General features: G+C 51.6%; 1 protein-coding gene across 19 annotated transcripts in view; it reads right to left on the bottom strand.

Moving 5' to 3' along the window:
• NACC2 (NACC family member 2) overlaps nucleotides 1–27,458 on the bottom strand; it is a 113,088-nt gene that overhangs the window by 21,117 nt on the left and 64,513 nt on the right.

The raw sequence follows: 27,458 nt of genomic DNA, 5'->3' as shown, positions 1-27,458 counted from the left end.
ATAGGCAAGGACATGGGGACTCAGTGCATCCAAGAACACGGCCTGGGACCGTGCTGGCCTGACGAGGAGCAGCTCCATAAACACCTGCCAACAGCCAGGCCAGCAGATGCGCCAACACCAGGGGCAGCCCTCCTGCTGTCTGGGACTGTTCCTGACAAACCACTGCTGGGGCAGACAATGGCCAGGGACCCTGCACCCTCGGGACCTGCAGCTGCGCAGCGTGACCCGGATGGCACCAGGCATCACAGATGGGCCCCTCGGAGGCTCTTGGGCCACACAGCCCATGGTGCCACCCCGGGGTCCTCGGGCGGGACTCTCTGCTGTCAGGATCACAGAGCCCCTCTAGAGTGTTCACGGAGGGCCAGGGCCGAGACCCCTCATCTGACAACCACGTGCTGGACACCCAGCATGCACCAGGCACGTGGGGCCGAGGAAACACAGCTCTGGCCCCAGATCCTGCCCAGCAATGCCTGGGGCTCCATTTTCCCCACGGGTCCCCACTTCCCTGTTGTCCCCTCCCACCGGCTACCCTGAGTCCCAGGAAGCCTCACAGGGCCCACCCTCACACAGGGGTCCTCACAAGCCCAGCAGGGTTCCAGGGTGAAGATCAGCTCCCCTGAGCGGACCCCCAGTACTCAAATGCCATCGTGGGCACCAGTCTGGCACTCCTCACACCCCAGCGTGGCAGGCTGCCCGCACAGCCACCCTGCCCAGGTGAGGGCAGAGCGCCACCTCCCTCATTCCTGTGTCCCAGCACCAAAGACAAGGCCCTGAGAGGGCCACCTCCCCAGTCTGCTGCCTTCACTAGGGAATCCCACTGCCCTGGGCTCCTGCACACCCCACCAAGCTGCAAGGCCTACAGGGATGGCCCCACGGCACAGCCTCCACCTGCCCGATTGCACGAGGGCAGCCTGCAGGTGGGAAAGGCCCTCAGGCCATCCAGGGCTGGACCTTGCTTGCCAAGGGCAGGGCACGGTCCCCTCGGCAGCCTCAGGAGATGGGAAGTCCCCCGGTGGGGGGCGGGGGGGGTAGCTTGCAGGACCTGCTGGTCCCAGGTGTGCAGAGGGAGGGGCGGGGTGGAACCTGTGTGTCCAGCAGGCTCGGGGCAGGCAGCTCCATGCAGAGTCCACCAGCAGCTGCACCAGGATGCTCAGAGGCAGGTGCGCCTGGCCATGCTGTCCCTGTTCCCCGTCTCTCCAAACCACGACCTTCACTTTGGAGAGTCACAGAAAAACACTGCAGGAGTGGCTGAGCCTCGGGGTGTGGGGGCTGCCAAGGGGGCTGCTGGGGAGCAGCCTCAGGAGGACAGGAGGCAGGGAGGGTCCCGGAGTCAGCTGGAGTCACCTTTGCACCCAGCGCCTGTCAGGGAGGGTCAGGCCACCCAGCCCTGAGGGGCTGAAACCTTGGTTACTGAGGACCCCACGTCCCAGTTCTACAGTGGGCGCCCCACTGAAGACAGTGGGTTCCACTCCTGAGAACCACGCGGGGTCTGAAATCACCCACCCTGGAGTCACCCCGACACTCCCTCCCCAGGGAACCACTCACCCAGGATGAGCGCGGTGCACACTGCACCTGTCAGTCCCAGGGAGGAGAGGGAGCCTCCCAAGACCCAGGGACACCCGAGCGGAGGCCGCGGCAGAACAGAGGCCAGAAAGGGGGCCTCGAAGGTGGGTGCCAGCCCCTGCTCGGCCGCTGCAGGGATCAGGTAGCATTTCCCGGGGGTGGCAGAGCACCGCAGGATAAGCCCAGAATTACCCGGGTGCTCAGGGAACACAGCAAAACAACCCGGGTGGTATTTTAAAACATAATTACGCACCCCCACCCCCGGTGCAGCCCGCTGTGATTACACACGCAGAGGAGCAGCGCGGTGCGTGGCATTTACATAAAGAGTTCACCAACAGAAATAATTCCCCATCCACAACCACCTCATCTCGAGATGTTTTTCTAAACAGCAGAAGTGGTTTGTGCTCGGCACGCCCGCCCCTCCCCAGCCCCTGCCCGACTCCCCAAGAGCCAGAGACTGTCAGCATCAGAACGGCCAAAAAAACCTCTTCTATTTCTGCCTTGCCGTGCACTGGATGCTGCTGCTGGCTAAAAATACCCCGCACCGAGCGAAGCTCAACTGCAAAGGTGCTTCAAATGTCTTCACGTAGCCTCCACTTTCCCGACCCCCAACTCACCCTCCGCAGGAACTGAGCTTCAAGGTCCAAGTTACAACTGGGCTTTAAAAGAGAACCCATAGAGAGACCTGTTCACGGCAGAGACAGGACGGCTCATCCCTGGTGGCCCCCGGGTGGGCCATGCAGAGGCCCCATGAGTCAGGGTCAGAGCTGGGTTCCCAGAGTGGCGGGAGGCCCCTTGATGGGCTTGTGAGCAGGGAAGAGGCCCCTGCCAGTCACACCGAGGTCCCTCCTGAGCCTGGGTCTTGGGTACTGGGTACATGGCCTCCTGTCACCCCAGGACTGGCCGCCGTAGCAGAACTGCCGCCTTCACCCTCTACAGCCCTGTGAAGAAACTCAGGTGCCAGGACGGTGCCCTCCAAACTTCTCGGTGACATCTGGGAACAGCTGGGAAGAGCAACAAGCCAACTGCATGGAGATGAGCAACAGCTCCCCCCGCACGGAAGGTGTGCCAGGGTCACAACGGGAGGGCTCGGAGCAGCAGCCTCCCGGGCAGCAGGGCCCAGCTACTGAGGGTGGGCAGCTACTGAGCCTCCCTGGACCACACAGGGCGAAGTAAACACAACGACAAATGCAGCCCAGGACACGGGGTTGGGGCCTTCAGGGACCGAGAAGGAGCCCCCACTGTGCCTTCCAGGTCCTGCTGCTCCCAGCTGGGCGACACCAGGGGAGCCTGGGACAGGGTGGCTGAGCCTGGAGGACACCAGACTCAGGAAGCGGCCAGACACAGAGGGACACACCCCGGGGCTCCACTCGCAGGCAGCCCCCAGAGTTGTCAGGTCCACGGAAGCAGGAAAGAGGGTGGGTGCGGGGCTGGGTGGGGGAACGGGGAGGGACCGTTTCATGGGGACAAGAGGTTCATCTGGGGAAGATGGGAGTTCTGGAGCCGACGGCAGTGATGCTCACACAACAGTGGGAACGCGCTTAGCACCACCGAACCGCGCACGTAAAAAATCACTGCAATGGCCCATCTTATGTCCGCTTTACCACGACAACAACGCTCAGAAAGAACGAACGAACGTTGGAAGGAGGGGGCCGTGCAGGTCTGGAGGGAAATCGGGTGTCATTGGCCTTGCCGTAACTTTTCTCAACTCCCTGGGGGACACTGACTGGGTTCTGAGGAGCCTCACATCCTCCCCAGGCAAAATACCCCGAGACCCTGTCCACGGGCCAACGCCACGGCAGGACGCCCCAGATGGCGAGCCCTGTTCCCAACCCCAAAGCAGTGTGTCACTGGGGACTCGCCCAGGTGACACCATCAGAGACCGCACAGGCAGCCCCACCAGGGGAGTCCGTGCAGATGTGGGTGGCAGTCGGTGGGTGGCAGGGCCGCCTGGTGGAGCCCAGCAGAGCCTTGGCGGGGGTAGGAGGGAGATGGGGAGACCTACTCCCTAAAAGTATATGCCATTTGTTAGGCCAGGCATGGTGGCTCACGCCTGCAATCCCAGCACTTTGGCGGCTGGGTGCAGTGGTTCGCGCCTGTAATCCCGGAACTTTGGGAAGCCGAGGTGGGAGGGATCACGAGGTCAGGAGATCAACACCATCCTGGCTAACGCGGTGAAACTCCGTGTCTACTAAAAAAACACAAAAAATCAGCCGGGCGTGGTGGCGGGCGCCTGTAGTCCCAGCTACTGGGGAGGCTGAGGCAGGAGAATGGCGTGAACCCGGGAGGCGGAGCTTGCAGTGAGCTGAGATCGCACCACTGCACTCCAGCCTGGGCGACAGAGCGAGACTCCGTATCAAAAAAACAAAACAAAACAAAACAAAAACAAAAAAACCGTATATGCCATTTGTTAAAATGCAGAACAAGAAAATGAACTAGGCCCTAGTCCTTGACGATATAGAAACATACAACTTAAATGCAAACAGACAGAAGCAGTGCTGAATCACACTGATTTTAAGACTTCCTGTAAAGCTACAGTCATTAAGCCTGTGTGGTTCAGGAAAGTGGACAGACAGGTCAATGGCACAGAATAGGAGACCCACAAACAGACCCACGCGGCCACGCTCGACTGGCTTTTGGCAAAGGTGCACCAGCCGTTCAACGGAGGAGGCAGCGGCCTTCACAAACGGGGCTTGAGCAACGGGTCGTCCGCACACACGCACGGCACCCAAACCACCCTCCGTCTCAGCCTCGCACCCGACACGAAAACTGCAGAAGGTCTTCATGATTTTAGGCTAAGCTTAAAGCCTCAGACAGGACCCCGAAGCATCATCCACAGTGGAAATGATTGACGAGCTAGAATTCACCAAAATGAGAAACTTCTGATCTCTGAATGAAGATAAAAAGACAAGCCAGCTACAGACTGGAGGAAGCTACTTGCACATCACATATCTGACAAAGGACTTGTATCTAAAAAATATAAAGAAATGTCAATACTCAACAGTTAAAAACAAACAATCCAGTTTCAAGAATGGGCAAACTATTTGAACAGACTCTTCTTCCCCAGGGGACTCACAGATGGAAATTAGCACATGAAAAGACGCTCAGCATCCTTAGCCACTGGAGAAATGCAAATCAAGCCACGATGTGGTCCCACCTCCCAGCGCGGCAAAACGTAAAAAGACCAGCACTGCTAAGTGCTGGCAAGGATGCGGGGCAGCCGGGACGTCCTGACCTCACTGGGGAGAATGCAAAGTGGCACAGCCACTCTGGAAAACTGCTTGGTGGCTTATCAAGTTCAACATACACTTATGACACGGCAATTATACTTCTAGGTATATGCCCAAGAAAAATGGGAATTTATCTCCAAAGACAGCCTGCACAGGAACGCTTATCCCATCTCTATTCTTGAATGCCCCAGGCTAGACACAGCCTGGATGTCCTGCAACGGGCACGCAGACCAAGGCACTGTGAACCATCCACATGACGCGTTACTGCTTGGCTGTGAAAAGGAATAAATGATTGGCACACAACCTGGATGGCTCTCCAATCGTGCTGTTACACAGAAACGTCAAACGGTTACATACTGGTGATCCCATCTGCATGACATTTTCCAGGGGACAAAATCTGAGGGACAGGAACAGATTGGTGGTCACCAGGTGTTGGGGTGTGGACAAGCCTGAAGGGTAGCATGGAGGGGTTTGGCGAGGGAGCCACTGTGAATCCGGAAAGGTCAGGCTACACACCTGTCCCCAGAGGTGCAGCCTGCACGACTCCAGGCTGCCTTTGCTCACACATCTGGAGGCTGACCTGGCACATGCCCTGCACTACCTCTGCAGCTGCTGGTTCGGCACAGACCAGCTCTGGCAACACTGGTGAACCTGGTGGCACTGGCGCAGAACAGGCGCACAGGGACCCAGGTGGAAATGGTGAGGGGCAATGTGGGGGCACCACAGACGGGTGACCAGGCCCGGGCGATTTGGTAACGGGTGCTCCACATGCAGTGGGTCCCGGGGAGATGACCCCACTCTCCATGTGGGGCTGTGTCCCACCCCCGAAAACACACAGGTGTGGACTCAACACCCTCCTGCCCGATGCCCAGCCAGGCCGGGACCACAACGTGCTTCCCAGCTCCCCGCCCAGGTGCCTCCTGATGGCCAGAGCCCAGGGCTGGCCGTGGGACCATGTGCTGCAGACGTGGCATTGAGTGTGGTCACTGCAGCTCGGGGAGACCTGCCCTCCCTGCTGGTGCCCTTTCCACCCAGCTTTGGGGGTGGGTCCGTGGTCCCAGCTGGCTGCCTCCTGGCCAGCGAGCCTGTTCTGGGCCCAGTGCTTCTGGCAGTGAGGGGAGCTCACCCTGCTGGTCAGTGTCCCCAGGGTCTGGCACACAGCATGCGCTTAACACACAGGCCCCATCAACTACCAGTGCTGGCTGGGGCGGTGCCTCTGTCATCCTCCAGAAAGACCGGAAATGACTTCAACACTGTACTTGGTGGAAACACAGAGGCCACAGTTATAAGGTACACCATTCTCTCATGTGCCACAGGGCAAAGGTACCACCAATTTAACCACATCATGCCATAACTGGGAAGGCAAAACCATCACCAGTTACCATGCAATGCTACACCACACCATGCCTGTGAGAAACAGCCCGTTTTGTGGATGCTGAGACATGGGGAAGTGCAGAAAATCCAGCCGGGAACGCCAGGAGGAAGAAAAATGAAGGCGGAGAAGGACGTTCACGTCAGGACGGAAGGAGGGAGGGAGGACCTGTGCCCACATCCGGCCTCTCTGGGTCTCCTGGGAACCCAGATAGAAAGGGGCTCGCTTGGCTGGGCAGGGTGGCTCACACCTGTAATCCCAGCACTTTGGGAGGGTGGATCATCTGAGGTCGGGAGTTCGAGACCAGCCTGACCAACATGGAGAAACCCCATCTCTACTAAAAATACAAAATTAGCTGGGCGTGGTGGCGCATGCCTGTAATCCCAGGTACTCAGGAAGGCTGAGGCAGGAGAATCGCTTGAACCCAGGAGGTGGAGGTTGCAGTGAGCCGAGATTGAGCCACTGCACTCCAGCCTGGGCAACAAGAGCGAATAACTCAGTCTCAAAAAAAAAAAAAAAAAAAAAAAAAAAAAAGGGGCTCGTTGGTCTCTCAAGTCCCCGTGATCAGCTCATGGTGCAGCTGCAGGGAAGACGTGGGGACCAGTAAGAGGTGGAGTCCTCACTAGCACCGCCAGGGGCTTGCACCTGACGTGAGGGGCCGACACAGTCCTGCAGCCAGGGATCCTCCCGAGTGACTGAGGCCCTCTGGGCTTCTCCGTGACCAGCTCAACAATCCCATTTAACCTGGCCCCTACCCTGCCCCACCTATACCCCTGGCCAGTGCCCTCCCTAGAGCTGGGGCTCCCTCCAGGCCTGGCAGGTGCTGCCATTTTATCTCCTGCAAATCCCAGCACCCACTCCTGATAGCATCAAGCCTGGTCCTGGAGACTCGAGAAGTCCCCAAGTGGTCCAAGCCTCCGACAGGGATCCCAGCGAAGATTTTTACTGCTGATCTGATGGCATCACTCTCCGGCTCTACAGCCATCCACGAATTTCTCAGACTTGCCCAAGGACGCCCTCGAGACAGCAGGCGGCCCGCCCTGCCTTTGCAAGAGCTTGTCCAGCCATGGGCACGGGTTGAACCAATCCCACCTACCACAGCACATGGCGCGGGTCACTGTGAAGACACTAGCAGGGTCCGTGTGTGCTGAGAATGACGACCAGGACACTAAGGACACACGAAGGGCAATGCATGGGACGGCACCCACACCACACAAGTGTGTACCCAACGCCACACACAGGTGCATGCCCCCAACCACACAAATGCACAGCCCCCGACACACGTGCACATGCATCACACATGGAGGAAGCGCCCAGGATGTGTGCCAGCTGTGCGTTCCTCCGGGAGACAGTGTGTGTGTGAAGACAGATTGGGTGTGTGAGGACAGTGTGCGTGTGAGAGGACAGAGTGTGTGTGTGAGAGGACAATGTGTGTGAGGACAGAGTGTATGTGGCGACAGAGTGTGTGTGACGATAGTGTGTGTGTGTGGGGACAGTGTATGAGGATAGAGTGTGTGTCTGTGTGTGTGTGGGGACAGAGTGCATGTGAGGACAGAGTGTGTGTGAGGACAGAATGTGTGTGGGGACAGTGTGTGTGTGACGATAGTGTGTGTGTGGGGACAGTGTATGAGGACAGAGTGTGTGTGGGGACAGTGTGTGTGTGGGGACAGAGTGTGTGTGACGATAGCGTGTGTGTGGGGACAGTGTGTGAGGACAGAGTGTGTGTGGGGACAGTGTGTGAGGACAGAGTGTGTGTGGGGACAGTGTGTGTGTGTGGGGACAGAGTGTGTGTGGGGACAGTGTATAAGGACAGTGTGTGTGTGGGGACAGTGTGTGTGTGAGGACAGAGTGCGTGTGTGTGGGGACAGAGTGTGTGTGACGATAGCGTGTGTATGGGGACAGTGTGTGAGGACAGAGTGTGTGTGGGGACAGTGTGTGGGGACAGTGTGTGAGGACAGAGTGTGTGTGTGTGGGGACAGAGTATGTGTGAAGACTGTGAGTGGGGACAGAGTGTGTGTGTGAGGGGACAGTGTGTGTGGGGACAGAGTGTGTGTGTGTGTGGGGACAGAGTATGTGTGAAGACTGTGTGTGGGGACAGTGTGTGTGTGGGGACAGAGTATGTGTGAAGACTGTGTGGGGACAGAGTGTGTGTGGGGGGACAGTGTGTGAGGACAGAGTGTATGTGGGGGGACAGTGTGTGAGGACAGAGTGTGTGTGGGGACAGTGTGTGAGGACAGAGTGCGTGTGTGTGGGGACAGTGAGGACAGAGTGCGTGTGTGTGGGGACAGTGTGAGGGGACAGAGTGCATGTGAGGACAGAGAGTGTGTGTGTGGGGACAGTGTGTGAGGACAGTGTATGTGTGGGGACAGTGTGTGAGGACAGAGTGTGTGTGTGTGGGGACAGAGTATGTGTGAAGACTGTGTGTGGGGACAGAGTGTGTGTGTGAGGGGACAGTGTGTGTGGGGACAGAGTGTGTGTGTGTGGGGACAGAGTATGTGTGAAGACTGTGTGTGGGGACAGAGTGTGTGTGTGGGGGGACAGTGCGTGTGGGGACAGAGTGTGTGTGTGTGGGGACAGAGTGTGTGTGTGGGGACAGAGTGTGTGTGTGGGGACAGAGTGTGTGTGTGTGAGGACAGAGTGTGTGTGTGTGGGGGGATAGTGTGTGAGGACAGAGTGTGTGTGTGTGGGGACAGAGTGTGTGTGTGAGGACAGAGTGTGTGTGTGTGGGGACAGAGTGTGTGTGTGTGGGGACAGAGTGTGTGTGTGTGGGGGGATAGTGTGTGAGGACAGAGTGTGTGTGTGTGGGGACAGAGTGTGTGTGTGTGGGGACAGAGTGTGTGTGTGGGGACAGAGTGTGTGTGTGTGGGGGGATAGTGTGTGTGTGTGAGGACAGAGTGTGTGTGTGTGGGGACAGAGTGTGTGAGGACAGAGTGTGTGTGTGTGGGGACAGAGTGTGTGTATGAGGACAGAGTGTGTGTGTGTGGGGACAGAGTGTGTGTGTGTGAGGACAGAGTGTGTGTATGAGGACAGAGTGTGTGTGTGTGGGGACAGAGTGTGTGAGGACAGAGTGTGTGTGTGAGGACAGAGTGTGTGTATGAGGACAGAGTGTGTGTGTGTGGGGACAGAGTGTGTGTGTGTGAGGACAGAGTGTGTGTGTGTGGGGACAGAGTGTGTGTGTGAGGACAGAGTGTGTGTGTGTGGGGACAGAGTGTGTGTGTGTGAGGACAGAGTGTGTGTGTGTGGGGGGATAGTGTGTGAGGACAGAGTGTGTGTGTGTGGGGACAGAGTGTGTGTGTGTGGGGACAGAGTGTGTGTGTGAGGACAGAGTGTGTGTGTGTGGGGACAGAGTGTGTGTGTGTGGGGACAGAGTGTGTGTGTGAGGACAGTGTGTGTGTGGGGACAGTGTGTGTGTGGGGACAGTGTGTGGGGACAGAGTGTGTGTGAGGACAGTGTAAGGACAGTGTGTGAGGACAGAGTATGTGTGTGTGAGGACAGTGTGAGGACAGTGTGTGTGTGGGGACAGTGTGTGTGTGGGGACAGTGTGTGGGGACAGAGTGTGTGAGAGGACAGTGTGTGTGTGTGGGGACAGTGTGTGTGTGAGGACAGAGTGTGTGGGGACAGTAAGTGTGTGGGGACAGAGTGTGTGTGAGGACAGTGTGTGTGTGAGGACAGTGTGTGTGTGGGGACAGTGTGTGGGGACAGAGTGTGTGTGAGGACAGTGTAAGGACAGAGTGTGTGAGGACAGAGTGTGTGTGAGGACAGTGTGAGGACAGTGTGTGTGTGGGGACAGTGTGTGTGGGGACAGTGTGTGGGGACAGAGTGTGTGTGTGAGGACAGTGTGTGTGTAAGGACAGAGTGTGTGTGTGGGGACAGTGTGTGGGGACAGAGTGTGTGTGTGAGGACAGTGTGTGGGGACAGAGTGTGTGTGTGGGGACAGTGTGTGTGTAAGGACAGAGTGTGTGTGTGAGGACAGTGTGTGTGTGGGGACAGTGTGTGAGGACAGAGTGTGTGTGTGAGGACAGTGTGTGTGTAAGGACAGAGTGTGTGAGGACAGTGTGTGTGTAAGGACAGAGTGTGTGTGTGGGGACAGTGTGTGGGGACAGAGTGTGTGTGAGGACAGTGTAAGGACAGTGTGTGTGAGGACAGAGTATGTGTGTGAGGACAGTGTGAGGACAGTGTGTGTGTGGGGACAGTGTGTGTGTGAGAACAGTGTGAGGACAGAGTGTGTGTGTGAGGACAGTGTGTGTGTAAGGACAGAGTGTGTGAGGACAGTGTGTGTGTAAGGACAGAGTGTGTGTGTGGGGACAGTGTGTGGGGACAGAGTGTGTGTGAGGACAGTGTAAGGACAGTGTGTGTGAGGACAGAGTATGTGTGTGAGGACAGTGTGAGGACAGTGTGTGTGTGGGGACAGTGTGTGTGTGAGAACAGTGTGAGGACAGAGTGTGTGTGTGAGGACAGAGTGTGTGTGTGGGGACAGTGTGTGTGTGGGGACAGAGTATGTGTGTGTGAGGACAGTGTGAGGACAGTGTGTGTGTGGGGACAGTGTGTGTGTGAGAACAGTGTGAGGACAGAGTGTGTGTGTGAGGACAGAGTGTGTGTGTGGGGACAGTATGTGTGTGAGGACAGAGTATGTGTGTGTGAGGACAGTGTGTGTGGGGGGACAGTGTGTGTGTGGGGACAGTGTGTGTGTGAGAACAGTGTGAGGACAGAGTGTGTGTGTGAGGACAGAGTGTGTGTGTGGGGACAGTATGTGTGTGAGGACAGTGCGCATGTGAGGACAGTGTGTGTGTGGGGGGACAGAGTGTGTGTGAGGACAGTGTGAGGACAGTGTGTGTGTGGGGACAGTGTGTGTGTGGGGGGACAGAGTGTGTGTGAGGACAGTGTGAGGACAGTGTGTGTGTGGGGACAGTGTGTGTGTATGCAAGGACCAGCAGGGGAGAACGGCTTTCACTCTATGACCTTTTCCTAGTCTTTAAGACAGTGAACACACATTAGCTATGCAAAAATAAATATATTTAACTTCTAAAATGCCCCAGAGATTCCCATTGTGGATATGAGGGAGCAACTAATATTAGACTAACTCCCTCATCAAAAACAACTATCAAAATTATCAAAAAAAACAACGATAACCCTGAGGGGCTGAGATTCTGAGAACAGGGACCTACCGGCCATGGGGTGGAGCGGATGGAGTCGGCAGCCGTTGATGGAGCCGGGAGCCTTGGGGGCCCGGATCCTGAGAGTCGGCCTCAGGCTGCGATTTCAAAACTGTCCCTTGGATATTTGCTGACTACTAAGTAGCCATGTGTGCAGGCAGAGATGGAGCAAAAACAACTGCCAAGAAATGAAAAAAAACAAGGAAATCTAGAATTTGGCATCTTGTGTATCGGAGAGATGAAAATGGATTGATTTCAAGGCCAGCCAAGAGGAGGGGTTCTGGGGAACACCAGGCTTTCAGCTGAGGCCCGGGAAGGGCTACAGGCTATGGTGTGGCAAACCAGAAGCACCCCCGCCTTGGATAATGTGGGCACGGGAGCTGCTGGATGGCACAGATCTCCCCTCACTGCAGACCTTCAGGCAACAGTCCCCAGACCCCTCTTGGAGTAGCACTGCTTAGGGCTTCTCATGCGTTTTCACACACTGTCCGGCCGTCCATGAGAAAGGGCCAGGACAGTGGCTCACACCTGTAATCCCAGCACTTTGGGAGGCTGAGGCAGGCGGATCACGAGGTCAGGAGATCGAGACCATCCTGGCCAACACGGTGAAACCCCATCTCTACTAAAAATACAAACACATTAGCCGGGCGTGGTGGTGGGCGCCTGTAGTCCCAGCTTCTTGGGAGGCTGAGGCAGGAGAATGGCGTGAATCCGGGAGGCAGAGCTTGCAGTGAGCCGAGATCGTGCCACTGCACTCCAGCCTGGGCGACAGAGCAAGACTCCATCTCAAAAAAATACATAAATAAGGCCAGGCGCGGTGGCTCAAGCCTGTAATCCCAGCACTTTGGGAGGCCGAGGCGGGCGGATCACAAGGTCAGGAGATCGAGACCACAGTGAAACCCCGTCTCTACTAAAAATACAAAAAATTAGCCGGGCGTGGTGGCGGGCGCCTGTAGTCCCAGCTACTCAGGAGGCTGAGGCAGGAGAATGGCGGGAACCCGGGAGGCGGAGCTTGCAGTGAGCCGAGATCGCGCCACTGCACTCCAGCCTGGGCAACAGCGTGAGACTCTGTCTCAAAAAAATAAATAAATAAATAAATAAATAAATAAAAATAAAAAAGAAAGGGCCAGGAATCCCAGAAAATAGCACCAAATGACAGAAAACTAATTCACAAAGAGATGTTAGATGTGGACCCATAGACCAAATGATAAAAAAAAAAAAGAGAAAAATTTACAAAAGGACATCAGATCAAACAATTAGCAGACACCAACTTTAAAATAACAATTCTTAATGTGTACAAGAAATGCAGGCAACAAGATGGAAAATTTCACCAGAAAACTAGAATCGACAAAAAGGATTAAGTCCTATTAAAAAAAAAAAATGCAGCCGCGTGCGGTGGCTCACACCTGTAATCCCAGCACTCTGGGAGGCTAGGCGGGCTGATCACTTGAGGTTAGGAATTCGAGGCAGCCTGGCCAAAATGGTAAGACCCTGTCTCTACTAAAAATACAAAAAAAAAAAAAATTACCCGGATATGGTGGTATGTACTTGTAGTCCCAGCTACTCAGGAAGTGGAGGCAAGAGAATCGTTTGAACCCAGGAGGTGGAGGTTGCAGTGAGCTGAGATTGCGCTGCTGCACTCCAGCCTGGGCGACAGAGCAAGACCATCTCAAACAAACAAACAAAAATTCCAACAACTAACAATATGAACTCAAAAGAATGATTTAGGGGAAAATTAAACACTTCAGATGAGATTTGTGAACTGGAAAATAATTTAATACAAAATATCCAGATTGATGCGGAATAAGAAAGAATAGGCCGGGCATGGTGGCTCACACCTGTAATCCCAGCACTTTGGGAGGCCGAGGTGGGCGGATCACTTGAGGTCAGGAGTTCGAGACCAGCTTGGCTAACATGGCGAAACTCCGTCTCTACTAAAAATACAAAAGATTAGTCAGGTAATCCCAGCTACTCTGGAGGCTGAGGCGGGAGAATCGTTTGAACCCAGTGGGGTGGAGGTTGCAGCGAACCAAGATAGCACCACTGCACTCCAGCCTGGGCAACAAGAGTGAAAACTCCATCTCAAAAAAAAAAAAAAAAGGAAAGATAAAAGAATAGAAAATACAGGAAACAGAGTAAAAGGCACATGGAACACATAGGACTTGGGGAAAGCCTAACATACATGCAACTGGAGCCCCCAAAGGAGAGGAGGAGAGGAGGAGAGGAGGAGAGGAGGAGGGGAGGAGAGGAGGAGAGGAGGAGGGGAGGAGAGGAGGAGGGGAGGAGGGGAGGAGGGGAGGAGGGGAGGAGAGGAGGAGGGGAGGAGGGGAGGAGGGGAGGAGGGGAGGAGAGGAGGAGGGGAGGAGGGGAGGAGGGGAGGAGGGGAGGAGGGGAGGAGGGGAGGAGGAGAAGAGGAGAGGAGGAGGAGAGGAGGAGAGGAGGAGAGGAGGAGAGGAGGAGAGGAGGAGGAGAGGAGGAGGAGAGGAGGAGAGGAGGAGAGGAGGAGAGGAGGAGAGGAGGAGAGGAGGAGAGGAGGAGGAGAGGAGGAGAGGAGGAGAGGAGGAGAGGAGGAGAGGAGGAGGAGAGGAGGAGAGGAGGAGAGGAGGAGAGGAGGAGAGGAGGAGAGGAGGAGAGGAGGAGAGGAGGAGAGGAGGAGAGGAGGCTGAGGCTCTGAAGAGAGTGAGAGGTTCCCAGACCAACAAGGACATGGAGCTCCATGAAAAGGAAAGTGATCTCAGATAGGGAGTGAGGTGACGCAGGAGACACTGAAAAGCATGGGGAAAAAATGTGCAGATAAATATAAACACGATGTAAAATGACAAAGGCAGGTCTAGTGGTGCTTACAACATACAGAATTAACACACAGAACATTCTAACTCAGGATGAATGCTGAAATCCCTAAACTACAAGAACAGTACACAAACTTACAATAGGCATACACAGGGAAAAATGGAATACCTGATTAATCAGAAAGGAGGGGCAGGAAAGGAGAAGCAACAGGAGGTCAGAGGGGAAGAGCAGAGACCAACGGACAAGACGGTAGATTAACCCAGCAAAGTCAGTAACCAGGTGAAATGAAAGTCAAAACACTCCAATAGAAAATAATGTTTGTTGGCCGGGCGCAGTAGCTCATGCCTGTAATCCCACACCTGTAATCACGACTGTAATGGGAGGCTGAAGCAGGGGGATCACCTGAGGTCAGGAGTTCAAGACCAACCTGGCCAACATGGTGAACCCTGTCTCTACTAAAAGTACAAACATTAGCCGGTGTGGTGGCACATGCCTGTAGTCCCGGCTACTCGGGAGGCTGAGGCACAAGAATCGCTAGAACCTGGGAGGCAGAGGTTGCAGTGAGCCGAGATAGCGCCACTGCCCTCCAGCCTGGACGATGGAGCAAGACTCTGTCTCAAACCAAATAAACAAAATTAATGTTTGTGAAGAATGAATAAAACCAAACCCAAGAGAAAACCTTAAACAAGAGGACAAATGATGGAAAGAGATGTACCATGTAAATATTTTTTTTTTTTTTTTTGAGACGGAGTCTCGCTCTGCCGCCCAGGCTGGAGTGCAGTGGCCGGATCTCAGCTCACTGCAAGCTCCGCCTCCCGGGTTCACGCCATTCTCCTGCCTCAGCCTCCCCAGTAGCTGGGACTACAGGCGCCCGCCACCTCGCTCGGCTAGTTTTTTGTATTTTTTAGTAGAGACAGGGTTTCACCGTGTCAGCCAGGATGGTCTCGATCTCCTGACCTCGTGATCCGCCCGCCTCGGCCTCCCCAAGTGCTGGGATTACAGGCTTGAGCCACCGCGCCTGGCCGTATCATGTAAATATTAAGCAAAAGGGAGCTAAGGTGGCTCTGCTAGTATCAGACCAAGCAGATACTAAAGCAAGACCTGTTGGTAACACTGAAGAAGCATAGTTCATGATAAGGGCATCAACTCAACAGGAAGATACGACACCTGAAATTAATATGCATTTAATAGAAGCTAGCACGACTGAAAGGAGAAATGGTCAAAACTACAATCATGCTTAGAGTTTTTTTTTTTTTTTTTTTTTTTTTGAGACGGAGTCTTGCTGTGTCTCCCAGACTGGAGTGCAGTGGCACAACATTGGCTCATTGCAAGCTCCGCCTCCCGGGTTTACGCCATTCTCCTGCCTCAGCCTCCCGAGTAGCTGGGACTACAGGTGCCCGCCACCACGCCCGGCTAGTTTTTTGTATTTTTAGTAGAGACGGGGTTTCACCGTGTTAGCCAGGATAGTCTTGATCTCCTACCTCGTGATCCACCCGCCTCGGCCTCCCAAAGTGCTGGGATTACAGGCTTGAGCCACCGCGCCCGGCCTTTTTTTTTTTTTTTTTTTTTGAGACAGAGTCTCACTCTGTCGCCCAGGCTGGAGTGTAGTGGCGCAATCTCAGCTTACTGCAAGCTCCGCCTCCCGGGTTTACGCCATTCTCCTGCCTCAGCCTCCCAAGTAGCTGGGACTACAGGCGACCGCCATCTCGCCTGGCTGGTTTTTTTTTTTTTTTTTTTTTTTTTTTTGTATTTTTTAGTAGAGACGGGGTTTCACCGTGTTAGCCAGGATGGTCTTGATCTCCTGACCTCGTGATCCGCCCGTCTCGGCCTCCTAAAGTGCTGGGATTACAGGCTTCAGCCACCGCGCCTGGCCATGCTTAGAGATTTTAGCACACCATGTCCATAACCAACACAAGAAGATAAAAACACATCTGAAAGAATATACATTTGCCTTCCTTATCAGTACCACTTATGCTGTTTCTTTTCAGTGCATATGGAGCATATACAGGGGCACAGGGAAGGTCTCAACAAACACCAGAGGAACAAACTAGGCTGAGTGTGTTCTATTCCACTGGAAATTTAATTCAGGATTCATAACAAAAAAGATGACCAGAAAATCCAAAAAGGTTTATAAATTAAGCAGTACACTGCTACACAGCATAAGGGCAAAAGGGGGAAAAAAATCACAATTCGCTAGAAAATACTTTTATCTGAATGATAATGAAAATCTGACATATGAAAATGTGTTAGAATTAAGCAGCGCTGATCAGGAAGTACAGAACCCTAAGTGCTTTACTTTAAAAGGCTGAGGTATCCATGATCTACAGATCTCTCTCAGAAACTAGGAAAAGAATAGCAAAGTAAACACAAAGGAAGTAGAGAGAAACTGAAATTAAAAAAATATAAATACATCCATAACAGAAAAAATCCAGAAGTTGGTTCTTTGAAAAGACAAATATAATGGAAACTCACTAGCAAGTCTGACCGAAGAGAAGAAGAGAAAAGACAAAAATTGACATCGGCCGGGTGTGGTGGCTCACACCTGTAATCCCAGCACTTTGGGAGGCCAAGGTGGGTGGATCACTTGCGGTCAGGAGTTTGAGACCAGCCTGGCCAACGTGGTGAAACCCCATCTCTACTAAAAATACAAACATTAGCTGGGCATAATGGCGGGTGCCTGTAATCCCAGCTACTTGGGAGGAGGCTGAGTGGCAGGAGCCACTCCAGCCTGAGTGACAGAGAGAAACTCCATCTCCAAAAAAAAAAAAAGACAACATCGAGAACACTCCATTACATAACAGGTTCTACAGAACGGGGTTGGCAAACTTCTACTGGAAGGGCTGCAGAGTAAATACTTCAGGTAGGCTGACCACATGTACTTTCTGTCACGTCTTTTGCTTTAGCTGCCTTTTTTTTTTTTTTTTTTTACGCAGGGTCTCTCTCTGTCACCCAGGCTGGAGCACAGCGGTGCAAGCTCAGCTTACTGCAACTCTGCCTCTCAGGTTCAAGTGATTCTTCTGCCTCAGTCTCCTGGGTAGCTGTGACTACAGGTGACAGCAGTGGTGGCACATCTGGACCGGCCACTGCCATGACGCCAGCTGTAGTGGGTAAGGCGTGGCCAGGGCTGCACCCTCCACGGAGCTGACAGGAGCCGGAACAGGTAGAAACCCTGCCCACGTCCAAGTTGGAGGGGTGGGAGTTCCACCCTCCCAGGCACAGTCGCAGTTGCCCAGCTATGGCTGCAGACCTGAGCATCTCTGCACTCTTGGGGGCCTGGGAAGCCCCCTGCCCACACAGGCTCCGAAGTGCCTGCTCCTGCTACCTGGCCTTGTCCCTGCTTTCAGGACCTGCTCTGATTTTGGAGCAAAGCTGTGGCTTAGCCCAGGCACTGTCACGACCTGGCCGGGTGCACACGCGCTCAGGGCAGTGCTGACACGCCACGTCCCTGCTGCCTTGGCCCCCTCTGGACGTTGGGCACCATCAAGCACAAGAGGGAGGCCGAAGAGGGGGCTAAGGGTGGCTCGGTTTTGGCCTGAAGGCACCCCTCAGCACGAACAGCCTGGGTGTGTGTGACCACCATGGACAGCAGGTTAATGGTGGCAGGAGGCAGACAGGCTCCTGGATGGAAAGGGGTGGGTGCCTGGTAAGCCCTACCTTCAAGCCAGGGATGGCCTGAAGCCCAGGGCCCAGGCTGTCAGTTCCACAGACCAGAGTGAGAACTTATGGCGACTTTTCCAGGCCCACTCATGGCCGCCCATGGACAAATCGGCATGCATGTCCTCCCCTCTGAAGGCCATAAAAATCCCAGACTCAGCCAGACTTGGGCAGACAATGGGATGGCCTACCTGTGGAGAGGAGCTACCTACTGTGGGTCTCCTCTCAGCTGACAGCTGAGCAGATGTCGAGGAGACCTGCCTGCAGAGAGGAGCTACCCACTCCAGGGTCTCCTTGAGTGCTGTACTGTCCCTCAATAAAGCATCTCTTCACTTTACTCGACCTCCAGTTGTCTGCGTACTTCATTCTTCCTGGATGCAGAACAAGAATTTGGGACCTGCCAAATGGCAGGATTAAAAGAGATGCAAGAGCTGTAACACAAACAGGGCTGAAACATGCCCCTTGCTCACCACATTGAGGGCAATGAGGAGAGAAGAGTTGCAGCTCTTTGGGGATCCCAGACCCAGGAGGTTCACAAGTCAGGGCTGTGACACCCTCTTTGGAGCTCTCCAAAGCTTCCAGGCATCTCCAAGCTTCCAGGTGCCACCATGTTTCCCAGGGTCAACAGAAGCTGCTTGAGGTATGCCCGGTCCAGCTGCAGGTTTGCAGGGAGCCAACACCTGTGCCGGTGCCTGGAGCTGCCCACCCCACCACAGGCAGTGTCCCTGGCTGTGCACAGTGGCTGGGCCTGGCGCTTGCTCCCTCACATACCCCTTGCTGCTCTGTTCCTGGCTCGCCTTCGGAGGTGTGGGATCCGGGCCGGTAGTGCGAGCCTAGCACAGCCTGCCAGGCCAAATGGGTGGAATGAGCCCAGCAGGCACGAGCAAAACTCGGGTAAAGGCACCACCGGCCACAGAGGTTTCTGGCTGGTGAAGTGACATCCCAAGGATCCCATGACACACACTGTGCCTGGCTAAATTTCGTAATTTTAGTAGAGACGGGGTTTCACCATGTCGACCAGGCTGGTCTTGAACTCCTGACCTCAAGTGATCCACCCGCCTCAGCCTCCCAAAGTGCTGGGATTACAGGCGTGAGGCACCGTGCCTGGCCCTTCCTTGCTTTTTAAAAGGAATCCTTTAAAAATATACACCCCATCCTTAGTTTGCGGGTTGTAGAGAAACAGGACACGGGACAGATCCGCCACAGTCAGAAGAGGCTCATCCCTGCTGCAGACATTCAGAAGATCTCAGAGAGGGTACTGGAACAATTTCCTGTCAATACATCTGTACATTAACACTTGAGACAGGATTCTCGCTCTGTCACCCAGGTTGGAGCGCAGTGGTGTCATCTCAGCTCACTACAGCCTGCGCCTCCCAGGTTCACGCGATCCTCCCACCTCAGCCTCCTGAGTAGCCGGGACCACAGGCAATACACCGCCATGCCTGGCTAACTTTTTGTATTTTTGGTAGAGATGGGGTTTTGCCATGTTGCCCAGGCTGGTCTTGAACTCCTGAGTTCAAGTGATCTGCCTACCTCAGCCTCCCAAAGTGCTGGGATTACAGGAGTGAGCCACCACACCCGGGCAATATATCTCACCTTTAGATGGAGCCAATGAACTTCTAGAAATACACAACTTACCAAAGCTGACACAAGAGGAAATAGATAATGTGAACTATTCCTGCAGCTACTCAAGAAAATGAAGCTAAATAAATATCTCCCTACAAAGAACTCCAGACCAAAATGACTTTGCCTATGACATTTTTTCAAATGTTTAAGAATGAAATAGTACAGAGTTATACAAACTGTTCCAGATCATTAAAGATAAGGAAATAATTCTCAATTCATTTAATGAGGTCAGATAATCTTGATATCAAAACACAGGACTTTGGGAAGGTAAAGCGATGAGAACGTTGGTATCAATGTTAGTGCCTTTCCCTCTCTTTTACTCCACAGCCTCCTTTCTTTCTCTTTCAATCATTCACTCATTCACTCATTCATTCATTCATTCTGAGATAGAGTCTCGCTCCATCACCCAGGCTGGAGTGCAGTGGCATGATCTCGGCTCGCTGCAACCTCTGTCTCCCGAGTTCAAGCAATTCTCGTGCTTCAGCCTCCTGAGTAGCTGGGATTACAGGCGTGCATCACCACACCAGGTTAATCTTTGTATTTTTAGTAGAGATGGGGTTTCACCATGTTGGCCAGGCTGGTCTCGTACTCCTGAACTCAAGTGATCCACCTGCCTCGGCCTCCTAAAGTGCTAGGATTACAGGTGTGAGTCACTGTGCCCGGTCCATGGCCCCATTTTAAAACATAGAAAAAAGAACAAGAGGCCGGACGTGGTGGCTCAAGCCTGTAATCCCAGCACTTTGGGAGGCCGAGATGGGCGGATCACGAGGTCAGGAGATCGAGACCATCCTGGCTAATACGGTGAAACCCCGTCTCTACTAAAAAATACAAAAAACTAGCCAGGCGAGGTGGTGGGCACCTGTAGTCCCAGCTACTCGGGAGGCTGAGGCAGGAGAATGGAGTGAATCTGGGAGGCGGAGCTTGCAGTGAGCTGAGATCCAGCCACCGCACTCCAGCCTGGGCGACAGAGCGAGACTCTGTCTCAAAAAAAAAAAAAAAAAGAAAAAAGAACAAGAAAACATAGAACTTTTCCTTAAAGGAAAATTAGAGGGCAATCTCTCGTGAACATGGCAACACAAATCCTAAAGAACATATTAGCAAATAAGAAATGTATGATCTCATCCCACACAGCTAGTGGCCACTCATGGAACTGATTTAACCCACATGGCTTTTACTGCTGCCTCCAGGCCCTGGCTCTGTACTCCCACCTCCTCTAACTGTGAGGTTTTGGCATCTGCACCAACACCCACAGGTGATGTGTACGGGCACGGGCAGCTCTTCAACAGCTTTGCTGATGTTCAGGCCTGGTGCTCTGCATAAATGAACGGGGGGGTGGGGGTGGGGGCAAGGGGCGTCCTCTGCAGCACCCTGGGTGCCCAGGGTAAATGAATAGGGGGCAAGGGGCATCCTCTGCAGCACCCCCGGTCCTCACTGCCCAGGTTTGGCCACAGAAGGCACGATTTCCCTCCTGCTGGACTCCGGGAATCCCACCGGCCTTTTCTGTCTGAGGCTCTGTGCAGGACTCTAACACTGAGGAGGATCCATGGCTCCGGAGAGCCGTCCAAAAGGAGGGGAAAGAATATTAGCAAGCTGCATCCAGAGGAATGTGTAACAGAAGGCTGCCACAGCACAACTAGGATGCATTTATTCCAGGAATAGGAAGTTATTTCAATATTTGGAAAAGCAGTCAATGCAACTAAGCACATTAACAGAGCAGGACTGTTACAAATGCTTAGAGAAAGCTTTTGTTACAATGCAACACTTACTAGGAAAAAAAAAACCCTCTTAACCTAGGAAATGAAATAAATTTCCTTAATCTGATAAAATGTATCACAGTAAGGCCTAAAGCAAATATCCTACTTAAAGAGGAACAGTGAAAGCTTTTCCTGAGTTGAGAAATGAGACAGGGATATGTAAGAAGTTCTGGCCAATGAGTCAACAAAGGAAACAAAGAGGTTAAAATTAGAAATAAAGAAATTGTGGTTATGAGCAGATGACATGTCTGTATCCAAAACAGGCTGGGCCTAGTGGCTGATGCCGGTAATCCCAGCAGTTCGGGAGGCCGAGGCGGGCGAATCACTTGAGATCAGGAGTTCCAGACCAGCCCGTCCAACATGGTGAAACCCATCTCTACTAAAAATACAAAAATTAGGCTGGGCACGGTGGCTCGTGGCTCACGCCTGTAATCCTACCACTTTGGGAGGCTGAGGCGGGTGGATCACTAGACTAGCCTGGCCAACATGGCAAAACTCCATCTCTGTAACCCCGTCTCTATTAAAAATAACAAAAAAATCACCCAGGCATGGTGGCAGGCGCCTGTAATCCCAGCTACTCGGGAGGCTGAGGCAGGAGAATCACTAGAACTCTGGAGGCAGAGGTTGCCGTGAACCGAGATCACACCGCTGAACTCCAGCCTGGGCAACAGAGCAAAACTCCGTCTCGAAAAAAATAAAATAAGTTGGGCATGGTAGCACACATCTGTAATTCCAGCTACTTGGGAGGCTGAGGTAGGAGAATCACTTGAGCCCAGGAGGCAGAGGCTGCAGTGAGCCAAGATTGTGCCACTGCACTCCATCCGGCCTGGGTGACAGGAGTGAGACCCTGTCTCAAAAATAAAATAAAATAAAATAAAATAAAATAACAAAATTCAAAATAACCTGCAGGTAGACTCAGAGTAAATCAGTGAGTTAGCAAAGTGAGCAGACTTCAAAGATATCCAATTTGTTTCTACATATTAGTAACAAACATGAAAAAAAGAAAGTTAAGTACTATGTAATTCAAATTAAAAAATGAACTTCTAGCCGGGCGCGGTGACTCACGTCTGTAATCCCAGCACTTTGGGAGGCCAAGGTGGGCGGACATCTGAGGTCAGGAGTTCAAGACCAGCCCAGCCAACACGGTAAAATCCCGTTTCTACTAAAAATACAAAAATTATCCAGGTCTGATGGTGGGCGCCTGCAATCCCAGCTACTCGGGAGGCTGAGGCAGGAGAATCACTTGAATTCGGGAGTTGGAGGTTGGAGTGAGCAGAGATCTGCCAATGTACTTCAGCCCAGGTGACAGAGCGAGACTCTCAAAAAAAAAAAAAAAAAAAAGAATTTCTAGGAATAAATCTTTTTAAAAAAAGATGTGTAGAGAACTACAAAATATTCTAAGAAAAATGGGGACAGACATAAACAGAAGGATACACCACGCCCATGGACTGGAAGACCCAATATGGTAAACATGTCAGGTCACCCCGCATCAGCCAACAGAACCAATGAAATCCTAATCAAATTCCAGCAGGTGTGTGTGTGTGTGTGTGTGTGTGTGTGTGTGAGATATTTGGTAATCTACTTCTGAAAAGCATATGAAAATGCAAAAAATAGGGAGGCCGTGTGTGTGTGTGTGTGTGATATTTGGTAATCTACTTCTGAAAAGCATATGAAAATGCAAAAAATAGGGAGGCCGAGACGGGCGGATCACGAGGTCAGGAGATTGAGACCATCCTGGCTAACACGGTGAAACCCCGTCTCTACTAAAAATACAAGAAAATTAGCCAGGCGTGGTGGCGGGTGCCTGTAGTCCCAGCTACTCGGGAGGCTGAGACAGGAGAATGGCGTAAACCCAGGAGGCGGAGCTTGCAGTGAGCTGAGATCTGGCCACTGCACCCCAGCCTGGGCGACAGAGCAAGACTCCGTCTCAAAAAAAAAAAAAAAAAAAAAAAAAAAGAAATGCAAAAAATAGCCAAGGCAAGACAAATCATAAGGAACTAAAACTTGAAACAGTTAGAGAAAATATTTAGAAAGATTTAGAAAAAAAATTGTAAAAACATGTACTGCCATAGGGAAAAACAGAGAGATCAAGGGTATAGAACAGAGTTCAAATACAAACACACACATTTTACAGACACCTCATACACAGCAAAGGGCCCCTGCAGGCCAGCGGTGGAAAAGACCTTCTCGGTGAGAACGTAGGTCAACTGGAAAGTAAAACGGGAACAAGTGAGTTCTGAGCCCTGGATCGCACCACACACAAAAATCCATGCCAGAGATACTACAGACCTGGAAGTCTTTAATAATAAATCATAAGAGAGTCCGAATCTTGACTATCAGGAAAGAAAAATAGGAAGAGAAAAAGAAACAAGGAAAGGAGGAAGGTCAGGAAGAACCCTGGAGTGTTGGTTGCTTTGGGGAGTATCAGTATGAACCCACAATTCTTAAATATATAAATTCCCAGCTCTGACTGCTAAAAGGCTATAAAAACAAAAACATTTAGTGGCAGTAAACAAATCTAGCAGAAACATCCTGGTTTCTAAATTCCCCACTACAGGAGAAATAACTGATTCTAGGGCTTGGGACCAGAGAGTCTAGGATGAGCCTGGAATATTTTGCCGAACAAGACAGCAAGAAAATGCTCTAAAGGCCGGGCGCGGTGGCTCAAGCCTGTAATCTGTAATCCCAGCACTTTGGGATGCTGAGACGGGCGGATCACGAGGTCAGGAGATCGAGACCATCCTGGCTAACATGGTGAAACCCCGTCTCTACTAAAAAAAAAATACAAAAAACTAGCCGGGCGTGGTGGCAGGAGCCTGTAGTCCCAGCTACTCAGGAGGCTGAGGCAGGAGAATGGCATAAACCCAGGAGGTGGAGCTTGCAGTGAGCCGAGATCGTACCACTGCACTCCAGCCTAGGCGACAAAGCGAGACTCCGTCTCAAAAAAAAAAAAAACAAAAAACCCACAACTCTATACTGATAGTAAACAAATAGTAACCTAACTAGTAAATATGGGAGCTGTGGAGTGAGAAATAATCATAATTGGGGGTCAGGCACAGTGGCTCACGCCTGTAATCCCAGCACTTTGGGAGGCACTGGCGGGCAGATTACCTGAGGTCAGGAGTTTAAGATTAGCCTGGTCAACATGTCGAAACCCCATCTCTACAAAAAATACAAACAGGCCGGGCGCGGTGGCTCAAGCCTGTAATCCCAGCACTTTGGGAGGCCGAGACAGGCGGATCACGAGATCAGGAGATCAAGAGATCAAGACCATCCTGGCTCACACGGTGAAATCCCGTCTCTACTAAAAAATACAAAAAAACTAGCTGGGCGAGGTGGCGGGCGCCTGTAGTCCCAGCTACTCGGGAGGCTGAGGCAGGAGAATGGCGTGAACCCAGGAGGCGGAGCTTGCAGTGAGCTGAGATCCGGCCACTGCACTCCAGCCTGGGCGACAGAGCGAGACTCCGTCTCAAAAAAAAAAAAAAAATACAAACATTAGCCAGGCGTGGTGGTGGGTGCCTGTAATCCCAGCTACTTGGGAGGCTGAGGCAGGAGAATCACTTGAACCCGGGACGCAGAAGTTGCAGTGAGCTGATACCACGCCACTGCACTCCAGCCTGGGTGACAGAGCGAGACTCCATCTCAAAAACAAAACAAAACCCAATCCTATCTGCACCCATCAGAGCAGTACCTGACCCAGGCAGGAATCATCAATAAATACTAGAATTAATAGACAGAAGGCTGAGAGGACACAGGATATTTACACAGCCTCTTCTCACAAAGGGGAGAACAGTGACCACCTGGCAGAGACCACCTGCACCAAACCATCAAAGGAACATCACCAATATTGAGCCAAAGTGGTGTCACATGACTCCTATGACGCACTGAGAAGGTTTTGCTGCTGTGAACTGCAGCCAAAACGCACAACCTGACCCCAATCCTGAGATGAAACCTGACAAACCTAAAGAGAGGGATATTCTACAAAATAATGAACTGTGCTTTCCAAAAGATCAGTGTCAAAAAAGAGGCTGAGAAACTATTCTAGAGAATAAAGGGATGAAAGAGAAGAACCACAAAATGCAATGTGTGATTCTGGATTAAATACCACATCAGGGAAAAAACCACTGCTCTAAAGCACAATATTGAGACAACCGGGAAAATGTACAGTCTGTAGTTACATGAGGATGATGTATTGAGATAACATTTCTTGAATTTTGCACAGCGTATTGTCGTTATGTAAGAGAATATCCCTGTCTGTAAAAAACAACAACAACAAAAAAAACAGTTCAGCCTTTTGATGTAAAGGACATAATATCTGCAACTTACTTTCAAATGATTTAGTGAAAAACCTCTACGTGTAAAAAGAATGACAGAACAGACGTGGTAAGTTCCTACCAATTGTGAAGGGGATACAGAAGTTCTCTGTACTGGCCGGGCGCGGTGGCTCAAGCCTGTAATCCCAGCACTTTGGGAGGCCGAGACGGGCGAATCACGAGGTCAGGAGATCGAGAGACGATCCCGGCTAACACGGTGAAACCCCGTCTCTACTAAAAAATACAAAAAAAATAGCCGGGCGAGGTGGCGGGCGCCTGTAGTCCCAGCTACTCGGGAGGCTGAGGCAGGAGAATGGCGTAAACCCGGGAGGCGGAGCTTGCAGTGAGCTGAGATCCGGCCACTGCACTCCAGCCTGGGCGACAGAGCATGACTCCATCTCAAAAAAAAAAAAAAAAAAAAAAAAAAAAAAAAAAAGAAGTTCTCTGTACTTACAACTTTCCTGCAAGTTTAAAATGATTTCAAAACAAAGTGTGTTTTTTGTTTTTTTACAAACATAGAGAGCATCATCATGATCCTGAGGGGGGGAACAAATTTCTCTAAATAGGATATAAAAACTGCTATTGTACAAAAAGTTTGATAAACTTCACTATAAAAAATTATATTAAGAAAACGGAAAGCTGCACAGTGGGAGAAGCTACTTACGTGTCTGACAAAGGATGTCAATTCACAGCGTAGAATGCACAAAGTGGCAAGAGAGGGACAGATAACTCACTCTATGAGGAACTGGGGCAAAATATTTAAATAGGCACTTCACAAAGGAGGATGTCCACGTGGCTGATACGCCTATGAGAATGTGCCCAACATCATGACTCATTATTGAAATTCTACCTAACACCACCGTGAGAGAATCAAGGACGGCAACTTGGAGATGCTCAACAATGCAACAACTACAATGTCCAGCATCTATTAAAAAAACAAACAAGTGAAGGCCGGGCGCGGTGGCTCACGCCTGTAATCCCAACACTTTGGAGGGCCGAGGCGGCCAGATCACAAGGTCAGGAAATTGAGACCATCCTGACTAACACGGTGAAACCCCGTCTCTACTAAAAATACAAAAAACTGGCCGGGCGAGGTGGCAGGCGCCTGTAGTCTCAGCTACTCGGGAGGCTGAGGCAGGAGAATGGTGTAAACCCAGGAGGTGGAGCTTGCAGTGAGCTGAGATCTGGCCACTGTACCCCAGCCTGGGCGACAGAGCCAGACTCCGTCTTAAAAAAAAAAAAAAAAAAAAAAAAAAAAGTGAGAAACCACAGAAAGATCACCCTTAAAGAGAAGAAAAATCAGTAAAAACAGAAACAGACCAAGAAATGACAAAATGCTGGCATTAGTTGATAAAGGTTACTTTATATATACATACACACACACATAGATACATATATATACACAAACACATACATCTATACATATACACACACACATATATACACACGTGTATTAGCTGACAACTGGCTATTATAAACATGATCAGAGCATTATAAAACAAAACAGGAACTCAATGAGGGGAGAAATGAAAAGTATAAAAAAAGAACAAAACAGAACTTTAGAAAAGAAAGCCCTTGAGCATGAAGAAACCACAGCAGAGATTACTCAGCTGAAAGTCTATGGAAGAAAAAGTCTAAATAATAATCAGAACCTCAGTGACAAAAACATACATTTAGTTTAACTTCTAGAGGGTAAGGGGCAGAAGAATATTTGAAGAAACAATAATTTTTAAAATCCCAAATTTGATTTTTTAAAAAAGTATAAATGCACATGTTCAACAAATCCTAAGCAGAATAAATACAAAGCAACACAAAGGCATACAACAGTCAAATTGCTGCAAACATGAGATAAAAGCAGCCTGAAAAGAAAACACAATAAACACAGAAGAAGATAGATAAGGATGTCTGTGATTTCCCAGGCAATTCAGAAGACAAAGAATATGACATCCTTAAAGTACTGAAAGCAAAAAGAAACCCTGTCAACCTAGAATTCTATATGCAGC

This window comes from Macaca mulatta, chromosome 15, assembly GCF_049350105.2.
Source record: "Macaca mulatta isolate MMU2019108-1 chromosome 15, T2T-MMU8v2.0, whole genome shotgun sequence".
Taxonomy (NCBI): domain Eukaryota; kingdom Metazoa; phylum Chordata; class Mammalia; order Primates; family Cercopithecidae; genus Macaca; species Macaca mulatta.
The sequence above is the reverse complement of the archived record's forward strand: the minus strand, read 5'-3'. Positions and strand labels throughout refer to the sequence as shown.